At 39.5% G+C, this 20,142-nt stretch overlaps 1 protein-coding gene across 1 annotated transcript in view; it reads left to right on the top strand.

Annotated features, from left to right (window-relative positions):
- PREX2 (phosphatidylinositol-3,4,5-trisphosphate dependent Rac exchange factor 2) overlaps positions 1–20,142 on the top strand; it is a 135,438-nt gene continuing 115,296 nt past the window's right edge. The window contains exon 1 of the mRNA XM_083450894.1: positions 1–497. The gene's annotated coding sequence lies outside the window, so the exon portion shown is untranslated. The remainder of the gene's footprint in view (positions 498–20,142) is intronic.

The raw sequence follows: 20,142 nt of genomic DNA, 5'->3' as shown, positions 1-20,142 counted from the left end.
GCTCTAATAGCCTGTTCCAGAAACATCTAAGCTAATAAAACTGCTTCCACAAGAAGACCCCATGGAGCCAGGACCCTCCAGCCCAAGGATGTTGTGTTGTACTCCTCAGATGACTCCATCTCAGAAGCTTCCATGCAGCCAGGGGCTCCCCTTTTCCACTGGAGTAAACATCTGCTGGAGGAGCCATCTGCTGAAAGGAGTCAAGAGGCACCTTTCAGTGAAGTTGAAGACAGAACTACAAGTATCCATATGAAGCTTAGTCCATGAGTAACTGCTGCTGAAGCAACGTCTGATGTAGTATTCAGCCCAAGCTCTTCCTGTCCAGGGAAACATTGCCTTGCCTCTACTGATGTCAGCAATCACATCAGGACACTGTTAACCTTTAAAGCTCTAAATGGCTTAAGGCCTGAGTGTCTTAGGGACCACCTTCTTCTGTTTGTCCCTCCTTACCTGCTCTGATTCTCATCTGAAGCCCTGCTCCAGACCACAGGCTCCTGGTAAGCATGTCTTGCAATAACCTGGGCTAGGACCTTTTCTATTGTGGTGCCCTCAGCTTGCTAAGTGGAGAGCATCAGGCCCTGTCTATTATTTGAAGTGGCTAGGTTTTAAAAAGAGTTTTGCCTGACTGTTTTTCTCTTACTGGCATTTTCTTGATGTCTTAGTTTTGTTTGGCGTTTTTTGGATGTTGTTACTGGGACTTGGCTTTGATGCATCAGGCTTTAGGGAGTTGAACCAGCCAAAAAAATGGCCATAGGGAATAAGAAATACAGTGGTATCTCAGGTTACAAACACGTCGGGTTACGAACACTTCGGGTTACAGACTCTGCTAACCCGGAATAGTACCTCGGGTTAAGAACTTTACCTCAGATGAGAACAGAAATTGTGCGGTGGCAGCAGGAGGCCCCATTAGCTAAAGTGGTAGCTCAGGTTAAGAATGGTTTCAGGTTAGGGATGATATCGGTTATGAGGTTAAAGGTAATATAAATTTAAGAAATGCAGGAGAAATCTTAAAGATGGGAGATCATCAGAGGAGCTGACGGAAGTCCAAAAGATTGTATAAGAGTTGGAAATTTGTAAAATATATGACAATATAAATGTGTTTAAAATGAATAAAAATTATTATTATTTTTAAAAAAGAATGGTTTCAGGTTAAAAACGGACCTCCGGAATGAATTAAGTTCATAACCAGTGGTAGCACTGCACTGGATAGCTTAGTCTAGCACTTAGGACAGATTGCATATTACTCAACCTAGAACTTCGTCTAAGTAGTAGCAAAGTTACTGATGACCACTGTAGCTCTGTCTTTAGCTGCAATTAGGAGAGAACATGTTAAGGAGGAGTCCTGCTGAAAGCCTTGCACTGTTCAATTATGTGACAAATGGTTGAGGAGATTGTCTGCCTGGGTGGACTGTGGATAAAATGCACACCCAATCCCTTCTTAAGTGGAGGTCTTCCTGTCTTCTATGTAAATTTCATTTATCTCCATGCTGTAACATGGAAGATGGAACTTTCCAGCATTTTTTATGTTGTATTTTCAAGGAAGGCTGAATTTGATGCATTTGAAGAAATTGAATGCTAAATAAATATGCTCATTGTTTTATTTCTGACAAGAAGCCACTGGAGGGCAGTATATGGTCAGTGTAATGAAAACAGACTTTATTTCCTCCTTAAAAAATCAAAAGAGCAAAGGGCATTCAATAAGCTCAAATCTATTTTAAACCCCATGGAATTAAATGGTGGGTTGCAAAAATATCACTTTTTTCCAGCTAGGCAGTCCGCTTGCCCAATAGTTCCGGCACTGCTTTATTAAATAGAGCAAATCAATAGTTTTGTCCCCCAGAAATATGACTGCATGATCTACTTTAAACCCGTTGGGTCAGAAAAAGACACAACTACATAAAAAAGAACTTAATTATAATTAATTAGAAACCAGATCACAACTGTTGTGATAGTCACAGGTTGGCTATTTGTGCGGCACAGCCAATGCAGTCAAAGCACATTTAATTACAATGCTAAAATTAAAGATAATTCCTTTTTGCATTTTGAATGTTAATGGTTGAAAAAATTATGAGCGTTATAAGGCTGAAATACTTAATATTTTCTCTGATCTAGGCTACAATGATAAACACATGTATCTGGCAATAACCACTTTTGAAATCAGTGAGACATGCAGCATAATCCTAACTACGATTACTCAGAAGTATGTCCCAGTGTTTTTAGTTGGATTTACTTCCAGGTCAGTGTGCATAAGATTGCAGCCTTACTTTGGGGAAATTTTTATGTATGGCATATTGAAACGTGTGTGTTTTTTAAAAATTAAAAATATTTTTAAAATCAGAAGCACGGACCATTCTTTCTGGCTAAAATACCCATCACTTATGACACCACCCATGGGAACATAGAGGAGGGTAAAGAGAGGAATGAACGAAAGAACCAATGAATAAATGAGGATTCAAAGCACTCAGACACCATTCAATTAAACCCTCACATCCCAAATATTAAATGCTGTTTGTTCTTTGCATGTGAAGTTCAGAATGCTGCCTGTCCAAGTTTCAATACACGGTGGAGTTGATGTTTCCAGCATGAGATGTTTAACTATCACAGCAGTTTCCAAGTTCTTGGTATTACATAACTGGCATGCGCTGCAAAATCACGTTAAGATTGATAATCTGGCAGGGGCCACATGTTTGTGGTCTGTGGAACCTGAGGAAAAAACCCCAGCATACTTTGCAGCATTGAAAGATTGTACAGGGCGCTCTCTCTCCCCACCCTCTCCTTTCTTCAACCTCTCAGTCTGTTTTGACTTTCCCCTTCTTCCCTTCCCCCTGACAACTGCTCGCACACAGATTCCCGGAGAAGTGTGGGGAGCACTGCTCCCAGGCCACATTCTTCCCACTACAGATCTACTTCTTGCCAGGATGGAGCGGCGAGGGGATCAGACCCCAACATATACACTAAAGTCCCTCTAGGAATACAGTAGAGCACCTCTCTGGCAGCTGTTTTTATTTGCAAGTCCAAGCCTGTGGAATCTGCCTGGGAGTCCAATGGGCATAAAACACAGTTTGCTGTTGTATCAGCTGCAGCCTCAAACTGAACAAGGACAGTTGGTTCTTCTACCTTTCTTAAATTTTGAGTAAATGTTTTAAGCTTTGGCAAACAAGACTCATTTTGGGAAATAAAAGTAGGCAATAAACTGACTGGCGATTGATGCATTTATAAATAGTCTATTTGATTCTGCATGATCTTACTCCGTTAGTCTTTTACTTTCTCTCCCTCCAGCCTCTCTCATGGAAGGTAAGAATCTAGGCAAATTTTACTGGCTTTCTTATAGCTGGTTTGCAGTATTGTTTCCTCTTACTATGAAGTGGCAACATCCGTGTGATAGTCCTTTTCCAGAGAGCCACAAGCTGATTCTGAACTGGACGAGGGAGATCCGAGTTCAAATTTCCACTCATCTCACTGGCTGGTTATCTAATTCACTGCCTTCTCATCCTAGCCTACCTCTCAGAGTTGTTGTGAGGATGTCAACAACGGGATAATCCTGTCTGTGCCACCTGGGATCTTTGGAGGAGGGGCAGGATATAAATGTCACAAAGGCTAGAAAATGGAGCTCTCCACAGGATGCCCATTTCATATAAATTAATGATGGGCTAAAAATAAAAGTCACCATGTGTGGGAGAAGGTAGTTATGTGACTCAGACTCCTGCATTCATTCTGAGATTTTTGTAAAGCTATTTCACCACCAGTGCCAATGATTTTGGCATGACAGGAGTTAAGAGAGAGTTTTTAAGCATGAATATTTCAATCCCTGGGTTCTCCAGTTCTGCTCTGCTAATACCCCTTGCTGTAAAATGCTACCTGCCAATCAACATTATTGACTTTCACATGTCAAAAGGCATGGAGCTCTGTTGATGGAGATGGAGAAGGTGTGTCTCACAACTGAAATTGTAACAGTGAAGCATAAATAATATAACAGCAAGTGGTTGCAGCTTCTTACTGCTCTTGGCCAGTCTGTGCTCTGAAGGTCTGAATTATGACCTTTAGAGGCCCCAAGCACTGAAAAGATTCTGGCACCTCCCCATGTAATCCAAAATAAAAGCAACACTAAACCATAACATATTTTTTTTAAATAAAATGCCAAACCAAAACATAGATTTATTGCAACATATGACAGGATCTGATTTCCTTTCATTATTTCAACCCATGTTAGTAGGATGACCCCTGGTTTAGGTGGGGATCAATAATAAACTTTGCTAGTGCCTAGTCTGCCTGTTGGGTAATCTAGCATGTGTTCTCTGCAACAAAATACCCTTCCTTAAAAAGTGGACAGCACTTCTTTCCTTTCTTGTAGCTTTCCTGAGCAATTACGTTGATAAAAGCCAGCTGCTCTCCCAGTTGCACAGGAAAGAAAGACAAAGACTATTATTCTGTGCTCGAGAACAGCTCTCCTATTTATTAAGGAGCATTGTGTATAGTTTCTGAAGTAGGTCTTACTCAATTGTCTTTCTGTTAGAATAGTTGTAGGGAGTTTTGAAATGCTGAAGGTGTTGAGATGTCAGACTCCCGTTGGAACAGAAAGGTCCAAGTTGCTATAACAAACAGAATAAATGGTGAAAGACCATTGGGGACAATTGGTCTTTCTGATCATATTGCCTGAAATACACGTATGCTGCAATTGTGAGAAGCATGTCTCCACGAGCATAGCTCCTACATGTGTGGTGGAATCCCCATTCTCTTTAACGGAGAGAACATTCCTGCATGTAAACTGATCTGCATATGAGGAGCTTCCTTTACGCCCTTTGATGTAAATTGGGAGGTCTAAGTGCCAGCAAGGGAGTCGCCAAGCTGAGTTGAAATTGCTGGATAAGGGTGGTTGTCTGTAAATATTCAACACTAGACTACTTTTTTCCTTCCAAGGAAAGTCCTTTCTACTTGTTATAATAAATCTTTTGCTAGTACACTCAAGACTCTGGAACTTTCCTTTTGGAAGAGCATCTGACCACCAGCAGCTTGCTGTTAGGCTAACACCTTCCAATTATGTGTTCTTCGCAATTTTACTCTTTTGACTAAGGCAGAAATCGGGGAGGGAAAGTCTCAGTTTATTTATATACTTAGACAAATAATGCAAAATGATCAATTCCTCCCCAAATATCATGTATTAAAAGAAAGTCTTGCTAAACAGGCCATCAAGGATTCAACTTACTATTTTGGTCATGATAAGGTGGTTCAAATATTAATTCATATTAATATTAATTCCAGACAGACTCTCCACCCTGGCCAGATAATGAAAAGATACTCACTTCTTGTACATGGATCAAGAATGGTACTGTCTCAGTTGATGAGACAGGGTAATCCTATACATATTGATTGCAATGGGATTTCCTCCCAAGTAAGTGTGTACATTGCTGCTTGATTATTTTGTTTCCCCCCCTAAAACTATTTATAACTGCTATTCACACAAAAAATATCAGAGCCGTTTACAAAAATTATACATACAGTCATATAATGAAAAACCATATAAAAATGTTAAGATCTAGTAAGCCTACAAATGCCTGACAGAATAGAAAAGTTTTCAGCAGGTGTTTAAAACTTGAAACAGAAGGCCTCTGCTTGAATCTCTATTGGCAGAATATTCCACAGAAGTAGGCCAAAGCCTTGGTTTCTTCTTGTTTAAATGAGCCTTTCCAGCTTTGGTAATGTCCAATGATGCTCCTGTACATGATCTGAGTGTTTGAGCTGAGATATAAGGGTTCAGGTGGATACAATGATGACTACAGTTAAATAATTTTACAATACAGTGATTACTCTTTGTAGCCTGCATGTTTCCCCTTAAGGCAAGGGAGTTTTTCTCCCCGCTGCTCTCATACCTAAATTTGAATTCAAATTGAAGCAAAATGTTATGGTGATATCATTAGTTCAACCATAAAATGAAAAGTATATGACAGTGATGAATAATGCACATGATGGAGAATGAAGACATTTCTCTTCATAAAATATGAAATGGATGAGTAACCAGAATATGCACACACATACACAGCGCGCATTTCCTCCCAACACATTAGAATTTCCTTCCAAAAATAAAAAAGGCATGATTACAGTTTGGGAAATAGTATTTCCTTGTTTCCTAACCTGATTTGATATTCATGCTCTAGAGTTTCTTTGGACAAGTCAATTTAATACCTTGTCAGTAATACATCACAGAAACTTAGCGCTTCAATTCACTGAAAAAAGTGATAAATCGCTTGTTTTACCAAAGCGGAACACATTAACAAAGCTCATTGAAGCCATAGCATGTCAGATTGATTGCTATCAATAACTAGAAAGAGAGAGAGAGACAGGACTATTATTTTGTGCTTAAAAAACAAAACAACCTAGCACAATTTAGATTTTTTTGAATTTAGAGTAAAACATACTTTTTAAGATTTCTGAGCATCAAATAATGCAACATGTATGCTTATATTATTGAGATTCAGTGAACTGACCACTAGCAAGCACAAGGAGCAGGCGATGGCCACCAACTTTGATGGCCTTAAAAGAGGATTGGACAAAATCAAAGAAGGCAAGGCTATCAACAGGTACTAGGCACTCCTATGTTCTGTCTCCACTATCTCCCAATACCAGTTGCTGGGCATCACAGACATTGATTGCTATTTTCTGAGTAAGTTGCAATCCCATCTGACTGTTAAGTTTTGTGCCCAGGGAGGTTTGTGCCTAGCAAGGGCCCTGAGGATGAGAACTACACATAGGTGATCCTAGGCACAATCTAATTCATGTGGCTCAGATGGCAGTCTGGCTTTTCACTCTTTTCAATATGTAATACTTTGTGAGAGGAAGGGTAGCTTATGGCAGAAGAAAAATAATAGGATGAGACATGGAATGTTCAAGGATCACAATAGACAGTGGAATGTCGCCACAAATTGCTGGAAGCATGGATATAGATTCTTTTTGTATCTCAGACCATAGTAGTTTGTGTTGAGCAAAAATGGAGTTAAGGGGAATTTTTGTGAAGATTTTTGCCCCCCACCACCTCGGCAATTCCCCCATCCCTTGGCACAAGCGTGTAGAACTGTTAAGGGGCAGGGAATATCATGTTGGAAGACAGAATGCATTCTCCTTGTTGAGGAAAACAGGCTGATATTCTTTAAGCACCCCAAATTCAAACTCTGCTGACAATAGGGAGTTTCCCATTAATATTTTGCTCTAGCTCACATATGCCACCTTTAAAAGCAAAAATCAGTTATCAAAAGAAGAAGAAGCACACCACAACAATCAGTTAGTGCCTTTGGGATGAGGCAGCTGGTGGCTTCTGAGGCGATTTAGAGGCCCTGATATCTCCCACACTGATCTCAAACTTGCCCACACTCCATCTCTTCTGGAATACATTTTCCTACAGCATATCAATGAGCACTTGTTCTTTTAGTTTTATTTCATGAGATGACTCACTAACTTGCCACTTGATTCACTCAAATGTTCCCTTTTGAGCAGAGGATGTATTTTTAGCCTCTCAACAGTGTGGTGATCACAACAACTTTTTCAACTTCACAGGAGATTCTTTCCCACTGTCTGTTGCCACATTGAATTGTCTATGCATCAAGATTTTCTGAAACTACATTTTGTAACTTGGGAATCATAGTCAAATCCTCCGCTGAGCATAAAGTAATTTTATTTTCCAATGCAAATGCTGTTTGTGAGTCAGCTGCATGGCAGATTCCCAGGAAACAAAGACAGGCATCCTAGGTTAGCAATGCTATAAACTGGAAAAAAGAGATGTTTTAATGTTTATCTGCTAAACAGATTCTGCTTAGTTCTGAACCTCCCGTGTTTTATTGCTGCAAGGCCCTCTCACATCTATGACAATGATGCTGTTGAACACCTGGAGAATCAAGTTTTGTATGTATGCAAATGAACAGCATATGCTGCTATCTAGCAGTATATTTACACAATTAATTCATGGACCTGGTGTGTGGTTTAAATTATACAGTTTGAATATCTCCGGGCCATGTTAGTTCCAGTATGTCAATATATTGGGAATACAAGCCAGAGTTACTCATATTATAAACTCATTTGACTTGCCTCAGGGCTAAGGATTTCTGTGTATATTAAGGTTTTCCAAGTTTACAAAATAATCAGATCCACATATTCTGCTACAGTTAACCTTTTTCTAAACCTTTTTTTTTTTTAAAAAAAAGGAGATTGGAAACACATACATTTAAAAATGATAAGAATAGGTATTCTATTACTTATGTATATGTTCTGTAAAAAAAAAAAAGCTCTGTTAGGAAAATTTTAAAATGTACTACAAAGTTTTAATTTGTTCACACAAGTTGAAATACAAATTTAGGTGGCATTTGCAACCCATCTAATGGCACCTATATGGGATTTCTCCCTCAAAGCAAGCTTTAGTTTCAGAAGAGAGATTTTTGTCAGGAGTCCAGCAAGGGATGAAAGGGTTAAATTCCTCCTCAGTGCTCTTATCTCAGCTGATGCATTTTTTAAACAACAACAACAACACTGCACATTAGATGCATTGCAAATACACATTTAGCTTCCCATGGATTCATGCCAGCCTTCTGTCATTCTTCACACTTTCATAGTTTTAAGACCTGGATACTTTTAAAGTGGTTTGAATATTGAACATCAACTTCAGTCAGCCTCTCTCTCTTTCTCTCTCATTTAAATCATCCCTGATTTTCTGGCATGGAGCTCAAGGCAGCATGCATAGGTTTCTCAGGTGCCCAGGCTGCCACAGACCATAACCAGATTGGCTTGGCTTTAGCAAGGATCGGGACCAGGATTGTGGCATTTTGGTCTGTGCATGATGTTATTCATCACAATACTGAACACAGTCATACTTTTGCACTCTGCTTTATAGAATAGTTTATTTGAATGTGGCCAAAACATCTATGGGATTTAAATACACGCTCGAATATACTTTTGATTTGGTACGTTTCACAAAAATTGCACCCAAGTGCCTAATTTTAAGCATGTGTGTATTCCCAAATGAAGGAGCATAACTATTTGCAGAGTTCTGTTCACCATGATTTGAAACTAGCTGGTTCAGGGGGCTTTAATAAAACTTGGTGCCTCAGGTTTTATGACTTACTATTAAATGATATAAAGGAAACTGTGTTTCAGTTTAAGATATTCCCTATCTGCCTTCTTTTCTCTTCCTCATCAGTTTTCCCTTCAAAAACCTCCTACCATTTTGGGATTTAAGTTTTTTAGGAAAAGGCACCTGTGATTCTCTACATTGTGGTGAACAACCAGTGACCCTCCAGATGTTTCTGGACTCCAACTCCCATAATTCCTGACCATTGGCCATACTGACTGGGGCTGATGGGAGTTGGAGGGCCACAGGTTTCTCATCCTTGCTCTGAGAGAAGCAGGTTCCACAGAAGGCTTCAGAGGTATATTGTGATTACAAAGTATTATGGTGGATGAAAGTTGTGTTTTGTTTCTTTTTAACACAATTTCCCTCTTAATTTAGTCCAATCAACTCATGGCTTAGAAATACAACTGATATTGTGGTTTCAGCCTTGGTGTTTTTGCCAAACCTGACGATATTTACTAAGCTGGTAATGAAAGTAGTGGCCTGTTGCAACCCAACAGAGTGTGCTGTCTCCTTGCTTTCAGGTAGTGCTGTCCCACTTGGGCATAAGTCATGGCATCTGCAGAGGCCCTCAGACAAGGTTCAGAAAGGCCTTAGGGCATATTAACTAGACCTGTAAGCTTATGTCACCAGAAACAGCAATCTTGTTAACTGGACTTTTTAAACTGATGTTTTCTCTTGGAGAACCAGGTGTCCAAAAATAAACTAAATACCCCAAGGTCAAGTAAGAGTCTCTCTGAAACAAGTAATCTCCTCACACATGGAACAGTTTTGTTATCAGGGATTCTAGAAGTGTTGCATGATGCAGGTCAGTTAATTTTTAAATAGTCATTTTATATGTGTGTTTTTGTGACATATGAGTACCCCAAAGCATTAACTATGGTTAATATATATCCCTGGAAAAAAACATACCATATGGTTAAATATTTGTGTAGTGAGTTTTGCCACAAAGATAAAGTACTGGCCTTCAAGTCCAAATAGAAGAGATTTACAATTTAAAGAGGCTGGTGATGAATGTGCTTCATTTACTTCAGTCTCGATAAAATGAAAACCATATGGCTTTATTATTGAAATCAACATGAAATCAAACGCTGTTCATATCCACATAAATCTCAAGAGAATTCTATATGGGGCAGGGCAGAAGATTGTAAAGAGGTAATGGCAAAACAGTCTCTATCAGGCTGAATATATCAAGAGTGTACCTATTTACATGAAATGACAGAAATTGCTTTTAAAAAACAAATGCTTCAAAAATAAAGTTTGGCAAACAACTCTTATCTTGGGAGGAACACCACCTGATTAACAAAACATGAGCGCTCTGTAAAATTCAATTGAAGAGAATCTCATGAGCCTACTATGCTGTCAATTATATTGGACAGTTTGACCTGGCAATGATATTCTCAAACACATGTAGGTATTACTAATACAGGCAAGATGCTGGCTTATAGCTTCCACTTGGGTTGAGCCAAGCCATATGCTTTTTATGAGCTCTTTCTACATGATGCTTTTCTGCTGAGGAGCTGGTACTCTCAAGATATCAGTAGGAAGATCAGTGCCACAGATGAAGGGATCAGCACTTTTTCATATTCTTTCATAGAGAACTAAAGCCATATGTTCGTTTTATTCATATATTTTATTAGCTGCAATATTTCTGTATCTAGCTGCACAGCTACCCATATCTTATGATGGTAACAACATTTTTGGACTCTGTTATACATTCCCATTGTGTTTTTTAAGCAAGGCACATATGTAAACAACTCTGTGTGTGTTTATTGAAGCAAAAATATATTTGGGAAGATTAATCCAAATCACCAATATTCATATTTTATTCAGAATAAATGTTGTCTGGCTCCGCATCCTTCCCTTAACATATTTATTGTCCTGATTATATACAGAGGATCCACCCTGTATCCCATGAAGGTATGCCCTGATTTAAGGTTAACTGGTATTTTCTTTCTTTGCTCATTGGTTATTTTGTATTATTTGTTGTTATTTTAATATCTTGATTAGAGTGTAAGTTGCAGTGAGCATTTCTTTCAATAGAAAGGCAGGATACAATTACTTGGAATAATAAATAATAAATAAATGAATTTGTGGACCCTGGCATGTGTGAGTGATAAGCAGTCTGTCACATTAGCAGCAGGGGTCTCTAATGAGGGTCTCTAACAGAAAGTCAGTTTCAATAATAATTTTGTTGGGCATGTTGAGCTGGTTCCCTTTTCCATCCTCACATGTCAGTGACTTTTGAAAAAAAATACTGAATTTTAATTTCAAATATACCAATTATACAGATTTGCAAATGCAATGCTAGATTTGCCTTGTGGTAACGGGACAATTTTATCTGGGACTTACTTACCTGGTTGAAATTAATTACACATCCTCCTTGGGAGACACATTTCAAAAAAGGAATTGGTGGCAAAACCATGGCAGAATTGGAGTTTGATTGTGGGTCAAGAGTGGTTCTGATCCCATTTGTGGTGAAAAGCTTAGAGGACACACTAGACAAGAACTTCCATTGCTTCTCTCCAATAAGAACAGAATAGCAACAGGAAGTTCTGTCAGAGATTAGCATTATTAAAAGGTAAAGGGACCCCTGACCGTTAAGTCCAGTCGCTCTGGGATTGTGGCGTTCATCTCGCTTTACTGGCTGAGGGAGCCAGCGTTTGTCCGCAGACAACTTCCGGGTCATGTGGCCAGCATGACTAAGCCGCTTCTGGCAAAACCAGAGCAGCACATGGAAATGCCATTTACCTTCCTGCCGGAGAGGTACCTATTTACCTACTTGCACTTTGATGTGCTTTTGAACTGCTAGGTTGGCAGGAGCAGGGACCGAGCAACGGGAGCTCACCCCGTCAAGGGGATTCGAACCGCCAACCTTCTGATCGGCAAGCCCTAGTCTCTGTGGTTTAGCCCACAGCGCCACCTGCGTCCCTGCCATTAGTATCATTACTTCAGTATATTTTGCAGATGGGGTAGGGAACAGGCTTATGAGGCATACCATAAGGCTTGCCTAAGGTCACTAGCCTACTATTTGAACTGGGAGGACTTCCAGCTCACTGCTAATAACCACTGCACTATTCCAGCTCTGTGAGTTGCACACTTAAAAATCTACACTTTAAAAAGAGGGCAGCGCTGGTAGGCTCAGTAAACCTTAAGTTTTCCCCAAATCATATACAATACCAGCTTTTAGAGACAGTATTTCTTTGGCTTCTTTGAAGCCTCCTATCTGTGGACCCAGCTCCCATTTATATAATCATAGGCAGTTCTTCAGCCTATATATCAAAAATATTTCAACATGTTATGAAGTTCAATGCATTTGAATGAGCGTTAATGAGGCCTCATTGAAAACGATCCACTTCAGGTGCTCAGATGTCCTTTTCAGAGTGTGAAGGGAAAAATGAATGGGAAGGTTTCAGTGTGTTGGGACAGCTGTGGAAAAATAGGGTGGCACTAATTAGGTCATATTTCTCAGTAGTTTGGGAGATGAATGTAATCACTTGAGGTTTCACAGTTCTACATTACGATATTTCCAATGAGTCCAAAATGATGTTAAGGATAGCTACTTCTCCACTGTTCAATTATTCTATAAATCTCCTTCAAGACTATTTATCATAAAAAAAAACCATAGTCAGTTCCCTGAAGCAAAACGTTCTGCTATGTGACAGACTAAAATGATTCGCCTTCCTACTTTAAAGTATAACACATGATTTTATCTTGAACAAATCAAAAAGATGATGAAGATACTATCTATTCAAAATTATATTTTGCTGAGTGCTAGAATGAGGAAGTTGTTATTGGAAGGTAGGTCTGATTTCAGGCTTGATTCAAAGTATTTATAACTAGGACAAGCCAATTCAGAGCCTTCATACTACCTGCCAATCATAGGGGGTCAATATTGCAAATGTATAGCCCTGGTACATGGTCCTTTACTTTTAATAATAATGTCCCCATTTACAAATCACCAAAAGAAAGAAATGCATTTACAGAAAAGAGGACAGAAGAGGATATACATTTGAATTTTTTAAAAAACATTTGATTAATTTAAGGATGACACACAGGCAACCTAGTTAAAGGAGGGAGGAGGAAGAGCACACCTTAGATGCAGGTGCATAGTACGTCCTTGTTTTCTGTCTTTTTGCATACCTTGCTAGTGGGGTCAAAGGTCTATTTCCTGATTTTATTAGTTCCTCCTCCAGAGTTTTTGACATCCTGTGCCCCACATGAAGTTTAAAATAAATAGCTTACATATTTTATAGGAACTAATTATAAACAGTATATATACAATATTATTAATTAAGGGCTCAATTTCAGTTAATTAAAAGTGTTTAATCAATTAATATAATATTTAGATTTCACTTAAAATAAGGATTGCAAATTAATTACAGTGGTACCTCGGTTTAAGAACAGTCCTGTTTACGAACAATTCGGTTTGCGAACTCCACAAAACTGGAAGTAGTGTCCCAGTTTGCGAATCTTACCTCGGTCTAAGAACAGAATCGGAACACTGGAAGGACACCGGTGGCGGGAGGCCTCATTAGGGAAAGCACACCTCAGTTTAAGAACAGTTTCGGTTAAAGAATGGACTTCCGGAATGGATTAAGTTTGTAAACTGAGGTACCACTGTACTGTAATTAGTTTCTAACCAACTTACCAATTACAGTGGTAACTTGGTTATCAAACTTAAACTGTTCCAGAAGTCCATTCAAAAACCAAAGCATGGCTTCTGATTGGCTGCAAGAGCTTCCTGCACTCAATCAGAAGCCGCATAAGCTGCGTTGGACATTGGACTTCCAAAAAACATTCGCAAACCGGAACACTCACTTCTGGGTTTGTGGTGTTAGGGAGCCAAGCCGTTTGACAACCAAGGTACCACTGTAAACATTTTGGCTATAACATTGACTACAAATGGGGAAAAGATATTTGAGTGTGATATAAAATTTGGTACTTCATGACTCCATTTAACAGCAGCAAACCTGAAACCTTAGTTTCAGCCTTTGAAATGGTTAACAGTAAGTAATTATATTGTGCAATTCAGTCCTGAAATCTTTCTTTTTTTTAATTAATCATCATCCATCACATCTGCACATCCTGAAAATAGGCTTTAAAAATATTAAATGATAATAAGTATTCAACATATAATCCATTGTAAATCTTGTTAATGGGTACACATGCTTTCCTCAAAAGAGCACTCACTTGGACTCTTCAAAAAGATAATGAGGGCCTAATTTGAAATTTCCTCAGCATCTCATCTAAAGTACAAAAACAACAAATACAAAGGGAACATTGACGGACACCTGGAGAAACATCAAGAAAGGGGAATAATCGTGAGACACGTCTGCTGTCGATAAATGATTCTTTTGTGCATGCCAGAGACAAATAATCTCTTTCATAGGAAATATGGAAGCAATTCGATTCCTAAAAATAAATATTCATGTCAAATTATTTGCAGTTTTTCAGTAGTGAGCAGCAAAATAAGCGTACCCACAGCCCTGGGACATGATTTGAAGGCACACAATGCAACAATGCTACTGAAGCCAACAGGACCATAAGGCAGCAGTCAGCTCAGGTGGTTCCTCCTCTCCTGCCTCTCTACCACATCCTTTTACCACACCGCCCATAGCCACACACACCTGCCACATCCTGCAGTAGCCGGCTTCTCTTCAGACTCCTTTTCTTTCCCCATGGCAGTGGAGGAGGTGGTGGAGCAGGGGAGGCAGATTTTATTTTTTAAAAATTTTTTTGCCTCAAGCAACAAAATGTCCTGGGCTGGTTCTGGAAGTTAAGGATGTCTGGAACTTGTCAGTGCCTGTGTACCCCAGCTTGAGTTCCCTGAGTTCCTTGGAAGAAAGCCAGCATATAAATGAAATGAAATAAAGTTGTCGGTACGCAATTGCCAATTATTTGAATCAGTGGTGTGGTTTCATCCGTCACAAATGTGAGTTCCTCTTGTGTCTTTAGACACCAGAACTGGCTCCAGGTTTTGGAGGGGTCTTGGGCAAGACACCCTCAAACATCTCCATCCCTCAGTAAGCTCACCTCCTCACTGCCATTATCGCTAGCAGCTCCTCCCCATCATTACAAACAATGCCAGGCAGAGACCCAATGAACAAGCAGGCAGTGGCATCTCCTGCTGCTCCTTCTCAACAGCAAGAGATGGATGAACAAGCAAGCAGGTTGTTAGGATGAAGGGAGAGCAGGTTCAGGGGCCTTTTGTTAACTGTGCCTGGGTGCTTGGCTGATACCTGACAATGCTGACCCTTTATGCCAGCAATTAATAAAAAGCGGGTTAAAATAAGAACACTTGAATTCTTTTCAAAGTTACCAATGATGGGGCCATGTCTACTTCACCACTGACCATAAATGCAGGGTAGTAGTTTATAAAGCCCTAACTCCAGCAAGCTACTTTATTTCTACAAGTTTTGCAAAAATGCAAAGAAAGTACTGCCTTTCTGCCAAAAGGCAACATTTGATAAGTAAGCTGGTTATAAAGCATGGGAAGGGTTATAAGGTGGTAGCTTTTGCTTAGGTACAGGACACTGCAAATGCATTGTAGTGCTTTGCTTTGAAAAGTCAAACTGCGAATAAATTAATAGGAAAGGGAAGCCCTGAGAATTGTCTAATGTATTGAAATGGGGGTGTCTGCCAGCTGCTCAACTCAAAATAATGTCAGTAGAGTGTGGCAGGTTACAGAAATGAATCACTGCCTTGCTCACAAAGCCCTGTCAAGGAGAAAGAAATGATAACAAGCCCCAAGTCTGCTTACCAGGAAATCTCATTATACTAAGGTAGAGTTCAGATGTCAGAACAGCAATGCAGCGAGTATCAGGGGAGAAGGAGAATGTGCACATTTTATTCTACTGTACTGCACAAATAAGTACCCTGATTCAGTTCTATCTACAAATGTAGCTTCATACACCACTTTAAAGATACAAACACATTTCATTAAGTATATTGAGAACAAATCAGGATGTGCATTTTACAAACAACGTATTAATTAATGAGCACAATTCCTATCGCTTAAATCCAGAGGAGGATTGTTCTGTATAATCTTGTTTCTGCTCACACAAAGTATGTTCTTATAGTTGCCCAAATTATATACACTATTCAGTCCCTAATCAACATACCACAATCACAGAATCAGGTTTTACAGCCCAGCTGCTTATGCCCCTGCAGGTTTTACATCCCATAGTGCCTGGTTTAGTACCTCCTTCATATACTTGGGTGCAGGGGAAGTTTAGAGAAGTCCTTGGGCAAGCTATCCTAGTCCAGGCTTCCTCAACCTCGGCCCTCCAGATGTTTTGAGACTACAATTCCCATCATCCCCGACCCCTGGTCCTGCTAGCTAGGGATCATGGGAGTTGTAGGCCAAAAACATCTGGAGGGCCGAGGTTGAGGAAGCCTGTCCTAGTGGAATAACACCAATGATAATGCATTTCTGTGCACTCCCTGCAAGCATCTGGGTGGGAATTGTATGTCTAGACTCTCCTGTGTAAAGTAAGTATCCACTTGAAAATAAATAACCAAGTATTTGGAATGTGTTTTCACACACCTCTATGGCATTTTCCCACCCATTAAGTTAACAATGATTTTTTTCCTGGCTGGTGCATGTTATACTGAATTAAAAAGCAAAACAAACCCCCAACAACTTCCCATTATGTTACTGAGATTACATCGTATATTTAGTGAATGAATGTTCTTGGAAGAGGAAAAACATCATTTCATTGAACTTGACCAAGTCTAATATGACTGGCATTTCCCCAACAGCATTCTTTTAGTTACTATGGTTACCTCCTTAGTACTTTATCTTGCGTCTGTATACTAATCTGCAAGTTTCCTTTTACTGGAACATTTGGGAAACAACAACTATATCCTCCCAAGGTGCCGTCTGATATTTTAGGTACTATTGTACTTAGAACGCTTTCGAGGAAGAGGGGATTTAGATTTTATTTTGCTTTCTTGGTTTGCTCAGAGTGCTTCCAACTGATTAAAACAATTTAAAAGTTATTGGTAAAACATGTTCCTAACTTTGTACAGGCCTGCTAATAGGCATCCTTCTAAAACACTGAAGATGAAACATCTTGTTTAAATGCTACCACTTGTTAAAGTATTAAAGAGAGGAAGGGGAGAAGAAGAGAGAGATGTAAGTTTCCAAAGCTATAAAACTACACAGCCCAAATTCATTAAGCTTAACCTAATGGAGTTACATTAAGGCATTGCAGGGGGGTTGGACTAGATGACCATCATCGTCCCTTCCAACTCTACAATTATGTGATTCTATTATTAAAGCACATCTTTCAATTGCTTATATTTAGGACAAATCACCGCCATGTGTTCAGAAACTACTCTGGGTGATTCCAAGAAATAATCCAGGGCATTGAAATGAGGAGGCTGATTTGCTATTTACAAATATTTACTATTTTTTAGATTTACACAGCAACACAAGACTTTGGCAGTGTGTGGAATGTTGGAGGTACAATAAACTTCCAGTTTATGTATGTAGCATTTATCAGAGCAATCCAAGGCCCTCCAAGCTGCAGAGGTGTTGGTTGGTTTAGGTGGAGATTCCTCTCTGCTGAGCTCTCTGTGTTGACGGGTCTCCCACCAGCTGTGGCAAAACATGTGGATGGGCGACAGGCTGACTGGTGGTGTTAGCTGATGGGTGATTGGAGTGTGTCTTACTCCAGGAGCTGGAACAAGTTTTCATGGCATTGAAACTGCTGCTATAATGGAGGTTTTTAAAAATCCTTTTAAAAGCATTTGTTTCCATGCAAACTGTTTCCAGCTCCTGGAGCAAAAGGCACTTCCATCAGCCTTTGGTGGGTGGGAGAAATGTGTGTTGCTCCAACAAAGGAACAACTGAAGACTAACTTTAAATTCCAGATTCTTGCTTTGAAGCCATGTCAGTACCATAGGACATCAGGTGTGGGGTAGGTGGGCATGGTTTGCCAGAAATAGCCTGGCAGGCCAAATTGGGAGCCAGGCTGAGCCAAATCTGGCCTCTGGGACAGAGATTCCCCAATCCTAATCTACACAATCCTATGGAAAGGAACAATGCCCTCTTGTACTTCTCTTCCACCAGCACACCATTTATATTGTTTGCTGTTTTAATTATGTTTCTATTAGCTGCCTTGGGAACACAACTGTTTTAAAGGCATGGAATATATATTTCTATATAACCACCACACACACACACACCATGTAGTAGTAGTATGCAATATGAACCAGAGCTGACTTCAGATTCTAAACACAGATATCTGACCAATCTGCAATCATATTTATATATTGAAATTAAGTCTGATTTACAGAAGCAACACTCTGGAGTTTTGTTCATTTTTGTCATCTATTTGATCCCCCCCCCCCTTTTTATAAAAAAATATCTCTTCTTACTTTGGTCAAAATTCCAGCAGCTTTTGAAACACAAAGCATGCTTCCATTATGCAAGGATACCACCATACTCTTCCTAATGAGAAACACAGTTCTTGTGACATGTCCTGAAGAATACAAATGAGGAAACCAGCAGCAATTTCAGCTGATCTGTCAAATCTTTGGAAAATTGGACAACAGGTTCTTGGCACATTTGATAAAAAATGCAAACCAGCAAATTTCAGCAGAGTCTCAATCGCAGTGCCATCTTAGCTCCCATTATATAATTTATTATAATAATTATAATTATAGACATATAATTATAATTATTATAATTAGTTTATTTAAATAATATTATGAAATAACATAGTACAGTGGTACCAATTTTTTATGTTTTATGCCTTAATTACTTTGAGGAATCAAGATTACTGTGTTCTGCTATTATCAAGCTTACTACATTTTATACTAAAATTATGTAGGGACTAGGAAAGATTCCCCTGTGAAACCTGGAGAACTGCTGCTAGTCTCTATGGACAATACTCAACTAGTTGGACATAAGGCAGATTCCTATGTTCCACTAGGTAGCCTTTGACACAGCACTTTCCTGCAACCCTCATGCACTCCTTCTGCGAAATAGGAATGTTAACATTATCCTGACTGCAACCAGCAGCTGAGACTATGGCAAGGAGGTGGACCAGCAGTGTAACCAATTTGCAGAGATGTTAAACCCAGACCTAGGCCTTTATACAGGGTTTGAGCCTGAGCCTATCAACCAGAAACTGCTTATGCCAGAGACCCTTAAACTAGAATTCCTGAGCCAGATACTCCCAAGGGACCGCCTCCCTCCAGACTGGGGCCTTCAAGACCTGAATTTCTTGCTTCCTGTCATCGGCAATGTATATGGCAGAAGCAGAAGTCAGAGGCAGGACCTTGTGGAGTATTAGACTCCAGGCCAGAGGACTATCCATTTAAGTCTCTTTACTCCAGGAACAGACAGAGACTGCGACAAAAAATATTGCCTCAGTTTGAGTGCCAGATCATGTTCCAATAGGATGACTGTTTGGAGCTATCCAAGGTCCTGCACCTCCAATCTGCTACCTACCTGATTGATTAACTATCCAAGATGCCATCGGGCTTCTGCTGGAGGAACTGGATGGCGGCTCCTAGTGGAGAAAAGGCTGGTCCTTCAGGAGCGTCTGGCTCAATGATCCCTCAGACTCATGTTCAAAGTCAGGACCGAGGTCCAGATCATTATATGTGGACTTCTACTCATGGACAATGGAAGACCATGTTATTATTAATACAAAACTGTCTTACAGAGTTGTAGAATTATTGAGATACAGTAAATTTGTTGGCAGAATTAAAAACAGCAACCCTGTTTCCAAATGTTTCAGAATATTTTTTTAAAAAATCCATTTAGCACTTAAAGATTGCATTGTGGAATTGTCTTCTTAACAAAATAGTGATGGCTTGATGTTTACAGACCAGAATGAAGAGTGTAATCACTATCTGTGCATATACACTGTACTAAAATGAAGAAATCAAATAGTCAACTCAACCGAATTCTGTATGGAGAAAATATTAGTTCTGTGAACATATATGAATTGGGGAAATGAATTAAACTAGAACAGAGTTCACTCTCATGTAATGAGCTTTCCTGCCTCTTCCTT

This window comes from Podarcis tiliguerta, assembly GCF_965153285.1.
Source record: "Podarcis tiliguerta genome assembly, chromosome: 7".
In the NCBI taxonomy this organism is placed as follows: domain Eukaryota; kingdom Metazoa; phylum Chordata; class Lepidosauria; order Squamata; family Lacertidae; genus Podarcis; species Podarcis tiliguerta.
The sequence above is the reverse complement of the archived record's forward strand: the minus strand, read 5'-3'. Positions and strand labels throughout refer to the sequence as shown.